General features: G+C 43.3%; 1 long non-coding RNA gene across 1 annotated transcript in view; it reads left to right on the forward strand.

Annotated features, from left to right (window-relative positions):
- Positions 1-1473: 1473 nt before the first annotated feature.
- Positions 1474-12239, forward strand: part of LOC131378690 (uncharacterized) — a 60819-nt gene continuing 50053 nt past the window's right edge. Inside the window, exon 1 of the long non-coding RNA XR_009208458.1 lies at positions 1474-1651. This is a non-coding gene — a long non-coding RNA (uncharacterized LOC131378690). The remainder of the gene's footprint in view (positions 1652-12239) is intronic.

Genomic DNA, 12239 nt, shown 5'->3' on the forward strand with positions numbered 1-12239 from the left:
GGCTCTGTTTTAGTTGCTACTGTGTGAATTTTCTTCTGACCCTTTAACTAGTGCAAATGCTTGTGGGGGATTTCTAGCCAGCGGTCTGCAGTTGTATTGTTTTCCTCTGTGTTTTCTCAGAGCTACTATGTAATCAGTATCTCTGGGGCTTTGTTTCTGGCCGCCTGCTGCTTCCAGTATTCAGTATTTATAGACAAAATTCTTGTTTGGGGGAGCAAAGGTGTCTGCCTCAGGCAGCCGGAGGTGTTTGTGCAGTTTTGGGGGTAGCATTTTCAAGTTTAACCTTTTATGGTTTGTATCCTCTGAAAGCTGCACTGCAAGAAATCCTTGCTGCTGTTTCAGGTGGAATGGTTGATAACATGGAGAGGTTTGACACAGAGTCTGAGCTGTTCTGATGAAGAGCTACCACTAAAACATACAGTCAAAATCTAATTTATTTTTTTTTTTTTGGTAGGTTGTTTCCTGGAAGTCCACCAGCTTGTTCCTACTAAGATTCAATTAATGACTTGAAATAACAATAGAATAATGAAATCATGCTTTTAGGTGTTTTGCTTTTGAGTTGGTAAAAGCTTCACAGATTCAGAAGTTATTAAGACCAGTTAAATAGTAACTTTGGAGGAAGTGCATTTAAAACATCATGGGTGTGTGTTTAGTCCTTTTTTCTCCAGCTTCATTATATTTCAAATTCAAGTTCATGCAGTTGCAGCTTGGGCAGTTAAAAATGTGCCAATTGCTTTCCCCCAAAACGTGATAAAATTCCCTTTTATGCTTTTTTCCAAGACGTTTTTGGGTTTTGCTGTTAATTTAAGTATTTGATCCTGTGTCCAGAACAGAACTCATTTTGCACTGGGACATAAAACCAAACTCCAAGTTCTTGTCTCCTGTATTGCAGCACATATGCACTAATACCCATTGAGAACTTACAGGCATCCCTGTGTAGTGATAAAATTCTTACACAGAGATTCAAGGGCTGTTTCTAGAACTTACCTTATCTGAAGAAGGTGCTTGAGTGCCCAGAAGAAATTCTGTTCTTCTTTGGCAGACCTGGGCTGGTCTGTGCCTTACAAGTGTACGGTGGGGTTAGAATTTGTGCAGAGATCTCCCTTCTTGATCACTGCAGGGTGGTGCTGCAATGGGAGGGTTTGCTACTGAAATCCTGAACTCTGTGAGCAAAAGAAGCACACCTGGGGGAAAGAAAAAAAAAAAAAGTCATACACAGCAAGCTCTGAGAGGAGCTTCAGTGGTTGAAATGGTTGTTGAGATGACAGATGCCACTCACCAGCTTGCAGCTGTCTCTGGAGCTACCCCCACAGCTTGTACCTCATTGCATTAGAGCTGTAGGGTACGTGGAGCTATGGGAGGAAGGTGATTGTTGCCTCAGGTGTTTGCACTTGCTTCCCTTGTCAGGTGCAGTCACTGACAGATGGCCCTGAGGAGCTGAGAATATGCCTGGCTCAGCAGGGAGGGCTCGTCCTGGCACTTGGGCTGGTTTGTCCCTGCCAGGCTTTGTTTCTGGGCTCTGCAGGATTATATGGAAGTAGAACAAGTGCTGCATGTACCTGAGACAGCCCTTACACGTGAAGTCTGGCGCGGGAGAGAGCAACGTTCTGCTTGGCAAAGCAAATGAAAAAACGGTGGGGAGAATGTAGAGGTGAGTCTGAAGTGAGCAGAGCCCAACAGGGATGCAGCAGTGACTGAAGGTTTGCTGGGCGGTTTAATGGTGTGATAAGAGATGAGGAATAAAACTTCGAGGCTTAGATGGATGTTGCTGGGGTCTTGTGTCCACGTGGAGCTGTGTGGTTGGCGTTGGGGGGTTTTGCCAAGGATGTTTTCACCTCTCAGATTGAGGCTCTTGGCTTTTGAACAGGTAGTCAGCAGTTTAGAAGGATTTACTGAAGTAATAATATGTGTTTCACAACGTTGTGGGCATTATGTAGGTGTTTTATATTACGTTAAATTCTGAATGAGCCTCCCTGGGTGTTTGTCACATGGTTAACAGAGCTAGTAATGTGACCATTAATAGCTCTGTGAAATATTCTAATTACTTTTTTCTGAAGGTTTTTTCTGTTGTGTGAAGCCTAGATAAGTGTTATGTTTTTTGTTTCTATAAAATACATGCAAACACATGAGAAAACAAACACCCCCACCAAATACCAAAACATAAACACACAAACCCCAAATTTGCTCTAAATCTGTTGTGACTTAAAAGGCAGAGGTGGCAGGTAACAGCCTGACTGCAAATGCTAAATTAGGTGATTTTGTCACTTCAGCAATGGGGCTGCATTCAGTCACAGAGGGAGGAAGCATTTGGAGTAGCTCCCTAAATGGCAGGGGACTGGTAACCCAGATGGTTCTTTCTGGCTCTTTAATTTCCTACCCCGGTGTCTTGTGTTAATGGAGTTCCAGGGCTCTCCTCTCCTGCTCCCTTCAGATAAGTGCTTTTTTTATCCCTTTTATGCACCATGAGGAATCCTTCAGGAGTGCAGGTGGGATTGTTGAGGGCAGAGGTGGGCTTGGTTTCTTTTTTGGGTACAAGAGCACGAGCCATTCCTGGTGGTGTTTCAAGTCAAGGGACTGTTTTTGCCAACCTGTGGTGGCAATGGCTGCAATAAACTTCCCTTGCTGCCTCTTGAAGTGTGTGCTGTGGATCCTGCTTGTGCAGCAGGCACCTCACATCTGTCAAATAGTTGGTTTTCACCTCTGTGAAGGAAGCTGTGTGTGTGCTTGAAAGCCAGGGCCCTAAAAATCCCTGACATCTGCATCCTAAATTGTATTCTGAATGTATGGGAAGGAACTCATCTGAGATTAAATGGAATGTGAAATTATGTTTAGCTGGGAAGAATATGGATTTACTGCTGGTGATCAGAAGGAAAACAGTTTCTGATAATAAAAATAAAGCATTGTGTTGAGGAAACTTAAACAGATAATTAATGGTGCTGCTGTACTCAATGTGAAACGTGCAAATGAGGCTGCCAGATGGCACAAGAGAAACTCTCATTGATTCTAGCAAAATAAATAACATTTCTTGCAGTGAAAGTCAACAATGAGCAGAAATACATATAATCCATGCTTTTAAAGTAATAGGATATTCATAAACAAATAATAGATTCCAGGCTAATCTATCACTACCAGAGGGAGGTGCCAACATCTCAAGTGTTGACAAAACTTTTGCTCTTGGCTTATTTAATTTTTCAATTCATCATTAAGCAATCAAATTAATGACTCAAGCCCCTAATTGAAGGATGTTGTAACCTGAGTCCACTCTACTTGAATGGAAGCCCTCAAAACAAACAAGAATAGAAAATTTCAGACGTGTAACTAGAAAGAAGTGTAAGTAAGCTTGAAAAGCTGCCATGGTCTTAAAAAACCAGACTGAGATACTTGCTCTGCATCAAAAGGCAGATCATACTGATGACTTTGAGAAAGCATTTGCTTTTAATGATGAAATGATTTTTTTTAAAATTCAGAACTTCTATACTCCAAGGAGCAGCATGCGTTATTGCTTGTATTATTACTTAATTTCATGTGCCTGGAAATTACCAGGATGAAACCATTTAAATTCCTACACACTTAGCAGTATATTTGCTCGGCTCAATCTTTAAACTGTTAAGAAATGCAGTATTTAAAATTAAAACCAATCCTATATGTAGTTGATTTTCCCCCCCACACGGTCTGTGATAGGCTGGTGTAGCTTTTTTTGAAAGAAATGTCTGAGTAATTGCAGAGGTATTTGGTAGTTTTCTCACACGAGTTTAAAAGTCTTCATTTATCCTCCTGTGCCTGGATGTGTGTGCCACTGGAGGCAGCAGGATACGTCTGGGGACACTGATATCTGTGTGTCCCAGCTGATGCTGCTGGAGAAACAAAGGACTGAAACCATTTTCCAAAATGCTGGAGTGGCCTTCATGCAGGAAAGTGAAGGCTCCTGAGGAAAAGTGTGAGAATGAGAGAGTCTGAGTGGCACCCCAGGGCTGGGGAGGCAGGAGAAGGAGCTCTGAGCCCAACTCAGAACACGGGACAGCACTTGCTGCAGCCTCAGATGGATTCTTGTGCAGTCCAACTCTAGCTGCTCGTGTGCTCCTGTGTACTCTGAGCATCTGTCAGCAACTTTGAGAGGGGCAATCACTTTGGATTCATCATCACATTGGGGATTTAATTCTCATAACTCTTGAAAATAATCACAGTGCCTTAAGATTGACGAGTTTCACTGAAAGGATCCCTGAACTGGAGATAGGGTTTGTAGTAGGGAGCTGCTGTGTTGGAGACCTTATCAGGCAATTTTTCTGTTCTGGAGTCTGATGTTTTAAGGCTAATTCAGTGTGTGGTTTTTCCTGAGAGTTGGAGCAAGATGATGTTTATCACAGACTGCTTTGGGTTGTAGGAGACCTTAAAGAATTCAGGTGAGATAAGCCTCAGCAACATGCAAGAGTGCAGGCAGTCTCTGGAGACTGCAGGGACCTGCCTGGGAGTACAGACCACTGCTGTTGGTGTGTCCACATGGGAGCTGCAGTGCCAGGGACTGGATTTTTGGGAGGAATGGTACTGGCAGGTGCAGCCAAGGGCAGTGGGCAGATGGTCGTGATTCACTTCAGCACTTGAAGTAACCGTTCAGGAGGCAGGCATTATCTGGGATTTATGTGCCAGCAAATGACCAAGCAGCTGATCTTTAAATCTGCTTAAACACCTAAAGAGCAGAGAAAAGGCACTTAAGAACAGTATGAGTTTCTTAGTCACTGAAACCAATGAGAGCAGTACCTTTTGGTATCTTACTCTAATCACTGGGCTCTGCTTGTAACACAGCTCTGTGCTGCTTTCCCACCATCACTCCTTTATCATGGCTCTTCTTGATACTGTTCTCCTTGTCAAGTGCTGTCATTTTTTTTTTTTTTCCCCTTCTCACAACACTGATGTGAGGATGAAAACCCCCATGAGCCAGAAGCAGGTGTCAGCTGAACGTTGCAGAGTGCCAGCCTCTCCTTGGATTTGCTGTCAGGTTTTTGATGAAGCACCAGGGTTGGAACTGTTTTACCAGAGATATCAGGCCTATCTGAGATCCCCACTGTTTTAGTTTGCCTTTTTTTTTTTTGCCTTTTACTTGATTTGCCTCTTAACCTTGCACATTACACCCGCCATTATGCACAGTTGCTAAACTGCTGTTCAATTTACCCCGAGAGCGCGATGTTTTATGGTGAAATTGTTCAGCTAAACTCCTGTGTTGTTTCTTAGCTTTCATCAGGACAAGTTGCTCTCTGGCTTGCAGTGGGGAGTCAGATTCAGAGCAGTATTGATGTGTTTTTTTCCCTGTTCACAAGGCAGGGGAGACACAGCCAGGCATTTTAACCTCTCTTCTGTGAAGACATTGTAAAATATAAATAGACAATCTTCAAACACCACTGGTGAGCGTATCTTGGGAGTTTCTGAATATATTATTCTTTCAGGAGTCTCCTGAGTAAAATGTTGAATAAATTGCATTCTTACACTGTGGTGTTGGACTGCTGAATAAAACAACATGCTGCGTTGATATTTTTATTAGTATTAGCAGGAGATTTGGGAGCATTTATTTATTTGTACTTTACTGTATGTTTGTGCTGCACCACGCTGTGCTAATTCAAAAATCCCAAAGTGAGTAAAGACATAATGTACAACTTTTTGCTAGAAGTGTCATTGCATTAGGCGCTGGACTAATCCCACCTGAGATGCTGAGTGGCTCTGAGTCATGAAATTAAAATGGAAATTCGATGGAAGGTGCTGAATTTACAGAACTCATTACAGTGTTTGCAACCCATCATTTATACACCAGCCTCTTTTTTTTTTTTTCCTCTTGAAACATATGGATGACAAATGGAGAGGTTTTCTTCAGCTCTTCCAACAACCAGTGATTAAATTACAGAACTGCTTTTACATTTCTCAGCTCTAGCTGATATAGTAAAACATTTTATCATTGACTGGGTGGTCCCCACGGTACTGAGCTGAATGACAGTTTTCAGCATCAGGCCAGCTGTTGTTTTTATTTTGGACTAAATCTTCCAAAGACGAATAGCACGTAAAATTAACAGTTCCTTGCCAGGGAAGTTTGGAAAGTTGTGTAGGTTTTTGTTTTAGTGCTAGGGCAAATCTATAACTTGGGGTAGCTAGCCTGAGGACACGGTGATGGATTCTCATGTCTGATCATAGCTCCTGCATCAGGAAGCCAGACATGACAGGGAATGTGCCTTCCCTAGGGGATGCTGCATTGGATGAGGAGGGATTTCAAGTGTGCGTTTTATTTGTATTTGAAACGTTGCTCTTCAGAGTTTGTTGTTATTAGGAGGCATCTTCTGGTGGTTCAAGATACATCTCAGGATAAACAAAATCTGTCCTATTAATTTTTTTTTTTCCTCTACATAAATTCTTGCTAAAGCAAATCTTCCCCCCTTTATTGTCACGTGCAAAGATGGAGCTTCTGAAACGAGTGTCTAGAGGCTGGGGACGGCGGAGTGTGGCAGGGCATGGCGTGCAGCATGATGTGTTCCCATACCACAAACCCAGAGATTCCTCAGGGAACGGCTGCCAGGAGCTGCTCACACGACACAGCCGGGAATTGGTGCTTCCTGGACGGTGCAGGGGAGATGGACAGGCTTACCCTTGTTTATTCCAGTCTTTCTACTTGTATAAATTATGCTTAATGAAAAAAGTGCAGTGGAGAGTGGCTGTGTAAGGAGGTCAGAGCAGGGGCAGCTGTGGCCTGTGTAGCATCTTCTGTAAGCAGTCAGCCCGTGCTCTGCTCTGCTGCTTCCAGCTGCTTTGCCCTAATGGATGTCAGCCTTAGGAGGGCTGACTTGAGACAGAGGCTGGACAGAGCCAGAGAATGAAGCAGATATTTATTGAGAGGCCTTTAGGACACACCTTGGGCAGGACAAGAGCCTGGCCAGAGCTACACCCAAGGTAGACCCAAAATGGACAAAGGGTCACGAGGTCTCACACTTTGATCAGTTTTGGTCCATTTGCACGTTGGGGTTTAATTGTCCAATTCCAGCTCCAGGCTGTGAGGTCCCATCCTTCTTGTTCCTCCCTCCAGCCGCCCTTGTTTGTGCTTTTGGGGCTGAAAGTTGTCCTTGGTGTGCAGCAGGAAAAGGATTTGTTTTGTGTCGCTGCTGTGTGCAGAGAGCTGAGTGACCCTGAGTGTGAGCTCAGAGCTGCACCCTGGGCAGCACAGAACATGAAAAACATGAGAGATAAAACTTAATGCATCAGGTGAGCAGCCAGGTTCCTGGGCTGACACCTGAGATCCCGTGTGCCTTGTCACGCTGCGTGGTCACACTCGGGGACAGTCGTGCTGGAGGCTAGAGCTGCTCCTTCTTAAAGCCCTGCAGGAGCCACTGAACAAGCTCTGCTTCTCACATGGTATAATATCAACAGTTGCGATTGAGCAATTCCCTGCCTCGGGCTTAGAGCTCCATCTGGATGTGAACTCGTGGGAAACTGTGTCAGGGAGGATCTGGTCTCCTGGGAAGTAGCAGCTCCTTGATGTGTCTGCTTGTTTCCCTGCCTGGAAAAGCTGAGAAAAACACGACTCTTGACTCTATTCAAGGACAGAGCTGGTGTCAGTTTTAATTTTTTTAATTAAAGCATCCTTGCTCAGTTCTTAAGTTAATAGCAGCAACCATGTGACCTCACGATGAGACGTTCACAGTCAGATCTTTTTCTTATTGAAACCTGTTGCAAAACTGGGGGCATTGATTATTCCTCAAATCAAGGAATTCCTCAAATTGAGCCTGTGCTTTGGGCTGGCCGTGTGCATAACTCCATTTCTGTGTAGCATGATACATGCTAGAGGGAGACACTTCGAATGCTGAGAGGACAGGATGCTGAACAGCTCCTTACACCTATGGAAATTCCCCAAGAGTGATGTCCTGGACAGGATAGTGAGGTCTGGGTGCATTTATCAATAACAAGGTTTCTTTATTTAATGTGAAGTGGCTGCAGCTGCAGTCCTTCAAGTGAGGCATTTCCTCTACACTCTACACAAGGGTAATGAACTCTCAACTTGAGCAGGTACAGAGAAAATTGACCGAGGGAATGAATTGCCTGTTTCAGGAGCAGCTGGAAAAGCCTGGCCTGTAAAACTTGCAAAAAAAAAAAAAAGGTGAGGAGTATAGTTGCTTTCTTGGGTACAGCAAGGGGTTAAGTACCAGAGAGAAAGGAAAAAAGTCACATTGGAAGACAGCATTTCCACGAGTACAGGTGGGTAAAAATAAATCGGGCATAATTAAATCAGTTAATAATCAGCCTAAAAATAGATTGCCCCAGGAAGGTCTGTAAAAGTCTCCTACTAAAGGCAAAGGAGACACAAGTGTTAACTGCCTTTGGGAGGGTATGAAATGGTGCCTGCAGTGGAGGGGGCTCATTCTCAAGGGCTGGGAAATTCGGCAGGTCTTTGCTCTGGCAGCCAGTATCTGGTGGAGACATTTAAGCCAAATTGTTCTCTCTTGATCTTTGAATCATAATTGCATCAAACTCCTCAGTGGAGGCTGGGAGGAAAATGTTAAAATATAAGTGCCTTGCAAATGCCTCAGTTACTATTAAAACGGGCAGCAAAAGATTGTCAGCCACATCTGGCAGCAGCAACTGTGGGGGATGCTAATATCTGTCCCATTCCCAGGAATTTTTTTGAAATACCAACACAGAATAACACTTAATAAAACTGCATAATCCCTCTCCCTTTAAGCACAGCTGAAATCAGCTGAAGAGTTGCTTTGGGACCAGTAACTCTGGTTGTGTGGTGTCCTTTTCCAAGGTTCTAGCATGAAACACGCGATCCTGGGATGCTCCCCGGGCTCACACCAGCACCACGGGGGCTGTGAATGAAGGGGGTTGCAGTGAGCTGGCTGAGTGTGTTTATTGCAGCCTGGGGCAGCCATTGATTGGGCTCTGGTATTGGAGTTGGCCTCTGAGGGAGATGATGTCCCCCAGATTTAACGGCTGGGTGTTGGGATGATCACACAAAAGCATTGGCTCTAGTGCATGCAGGAAAGGAAGGCCTGGAGTCTTCATGGATGCTGGATAGAAATCAGCTCAACGTGCACAGAGGTAATGGGAAATTCACAGAATCACCAGGTTGGAAGAGACCTCTCAGATCTTCGAGTCCAACCCAGCCCTGAAACCTCAACTAAACCATGGCACCCAGTGCCACATCCAGGCTTTGATAAACACATCCAGGGAGGGTGACTGCACCACCTCCCGGGCAGATAATTCTAGTACTTTATTATTCTTTCCATGAAAAATCTTCCTAATTCCAACCTGTGTTTCCCTTGGTGCAGCTCGAGACTGTGTCCTCATTCTGTCAGTGCTGCCTGGAGAAAGAGCCCAACCCCAGCTGAGCACAGGCACCTTTCAGGGAGATGTAGAGAGTGACAAGGGCACTTATAATGGCCCAGGTGTGAACAGCTCTGGATTGAAATGGCTGATTCTGGACTGGCTGTGGTTGATAATGTTTTCTCAGGGCAGTGTGTTGAGGGTGAAAGCTCCAGTGGCTTCTCACCAGTGTGGTTGTGCTCTCCAAGAACGTGGCTTTCCGCAGGGAGAGTTGAAGTGTTGGAAATTTTAGCTTGCATCAGGCAGGGTGAGGAAACTGCACTTCAAGGGTGCTTTTTGGGTGCTCCCTACCCACCCGTCTGAGATTTAGACAAATCAGCACTTGCAGGGAGCATCCTTCCATGGGGATTTCCAGGTTGGTTCTACAGGAGTCATCTTTGAACCGTGTTTGCTGCTGTCTAACATAATCCTTGGAAGACAAAAACTCTCAGTCCTAGCCCCTCTGAATTTCCTTATACAACAGAAATCAAGCAGGGACAGAGGAGCTTGAAGATGTCAACCAGGAAGAATTTAAAAGTGAAAGGGAAGCATTACTCCACAAGCTAGCAAGCCTTGCCCAGGATTCTACTTGCTGATGACAAAAATCATTTGGCCTGATGCCAGGGCCTCAAGTGGAGAAGCAGCTTCGCCCTGAAGTGACTTGCTGTGCTCAAGCTCAGTTTAGTCTCTAGGTGTGCTGGCAGGAACGCAGGAGCATTGGGATTATTGATTACCTTGATTACACAGCAGAAGCTGGCTAGCACATGGTGCTTGAGGTGCCTCCTAGTTACCCTGTGATAAAAAGATAGCTACAAAGACCTTGGCTGGCTCAGGTCCTGATTAGAGAGTGGGTGCTTCGCAGTGGGAAGAGATATAATCGATGTAAAAAATTAAAAAGCATTCCTATGGTCTGAGCAGAGACACCTGCAGAGTGTGGACACCAGGAATGTGCCTACACAGAGTGTGCTGCACGGTTCTGGAGGGGAACATCTTTCATCTTTTGGTCGTGCTGATTTTGGGAGATGAGTTATTTATTTTTTAATGAAAGAGGCTTGGTCGTGTTTTAAATCTACTTATGGACATATTTTTGATTCAATGACTTAATTACACAAAACTAGTAATCAAGGGTGTGTGTGTAAGGACATTGCTGGGTTTTGTAGCTCAAGTCCATCTCAGCCATCAGTTGCTTTTAAAACTGCAGGTCCTACTTTGTCAATGAACTGGGTTTGATATCTGCAAACACGCAAGTTCTCTGATTACAGTCTTATCTTCAAGGCTGCTGTTTAAAAAAAAATTAAATAAATTCAAATACATGTGTATCTTCATACACCTCATCCATTTCACAGCCAGAGCACCATCATGAACTTGTTCAAACAAACACAGAGCGAATAGGGATAATGTCTTGATAACTAAAATTTTGCTACCGGAGAACAGTCTAAATATCACCTTGCACACAGATTGTGGGAGTCTAATGTAACTCTCGAGATGTGCAAAATAACTTTACATACCTGGTAGAAAAAATAGTGCAATAACAAGGAACAAAAATTATGCACCACAATTGCAGGATTTGTGAACAGAACTGTAGGTAGAAATGGATGGATTCTTTTGGTTTGTTGCCACCCGTGTAAATGAAAATCTGGAAAACCTATTAATGAAAAATGTGTGATTTTTTTTTTTTTTTTTTTTTTTTTTTTTTTTTTTTTTTTTTTTTTTTTTTTTTTTTTTTGGCCTGAAAGTTGGGACAGACTAACGTAATAAACATGAGTGAAAAGAGTATTTTCATGGGGTTTGTGTGAGACAGGGTGTTTTAGGAGCTTTGAGCTGCTGTACAAAGGGCTGGATCCTTTTGGTTAAATAGCTCCTAATGCTTTGAGCTGCCAGGAACGAGCTGTAGAAGGTCCTGCTCTTACATGCTCTTACTCTCATAGCTCCCAGTAATGATGCACCCCATGGGCAGTGCATGGGTTATTGGATATCTTCTGATTTAATCCAACAGCTTCACTAGCAGCATAATATGGTGGGGTTTAACCTGTGTATTGGAGGGGTTTTATTGCTTAAACAGATTAAGACACTGTACTACAGGGCTGCTAAGAACAGCAGCTCTGCCTTAACTCTAAGCTGTCACAAATTGCAGATCTCTGGTCCTCTGTCTTCAGGGGACCACTATTTAAACATAACTGGTAGTGGTTAAAACCATTGCATGTGTCAGAGGAAATGGGACCGACAAATGAAGTGAAAAGCTTGTCTTTCCTTCCAGCTCATTTGGATTGTGCCATGTGGGACCATATGTCACTTGACCTTTATTTCCTTCGGTTAAATAGGATCAGTTGTAATGAAAACAAGTTCAGAAACCAGATCAGATTGCAACACAGTTTTGGTTTAAAAAAAAAAATAAAATCAAACTTCTTGTTTCATTTCTGAAACATTTCTGTAATTGTATCTGTGCATTTTGGAATATCTTCTTTTCTATGGCTACATTTTTCCTGCTTTGTATATAAGGAAATTTGAGGTTATGGGTGCGTAAATAATACTCTGTTAAGTAACTTGAATTTTATGTGGGCAAAGTGGTTGAGCAGCACCCCATGGTTAAAATCCATGTATTTAGATTATTAAAGATATTTCTATTATGGGATTCTGTAGTTCAAACATAAGTTCTAGAGCTCCCAGCAGTTCTGTGATGGAATATACAAGTTGCTGACTGCTCAGAGCTACAAGTGTGAAATGTAATGCAGCTGTGGCTTATCTCCTGAACTATGAGAATAATAGAAAAATAGGCAGACTTTCCTGGGTTTAGAAATTGTGTGGTTTTTTGAAACTAAAATGCTTATTTTCTGTCTTTTTTTAGCTTACTTCTTTCCAGTTTTCTATCAAAGTGATCCTTGCCATTAAAAAAAAACAAACAAACA

Source organism: Hirundo rustica, chromosome 21 (genome assembly GCF_015227805.2).
Source record: "Hirundo rustica isolate bHirRus1 chromosome 21, bHirRus1.pri.v3, whole genome shotgun sequence".
Taxonomy (NCBI): Eukaryota; Metazoa; Chordata; class Aves; order Passeriformes; family Hirundinidae; genus Hirundo; species Hirundo rustica.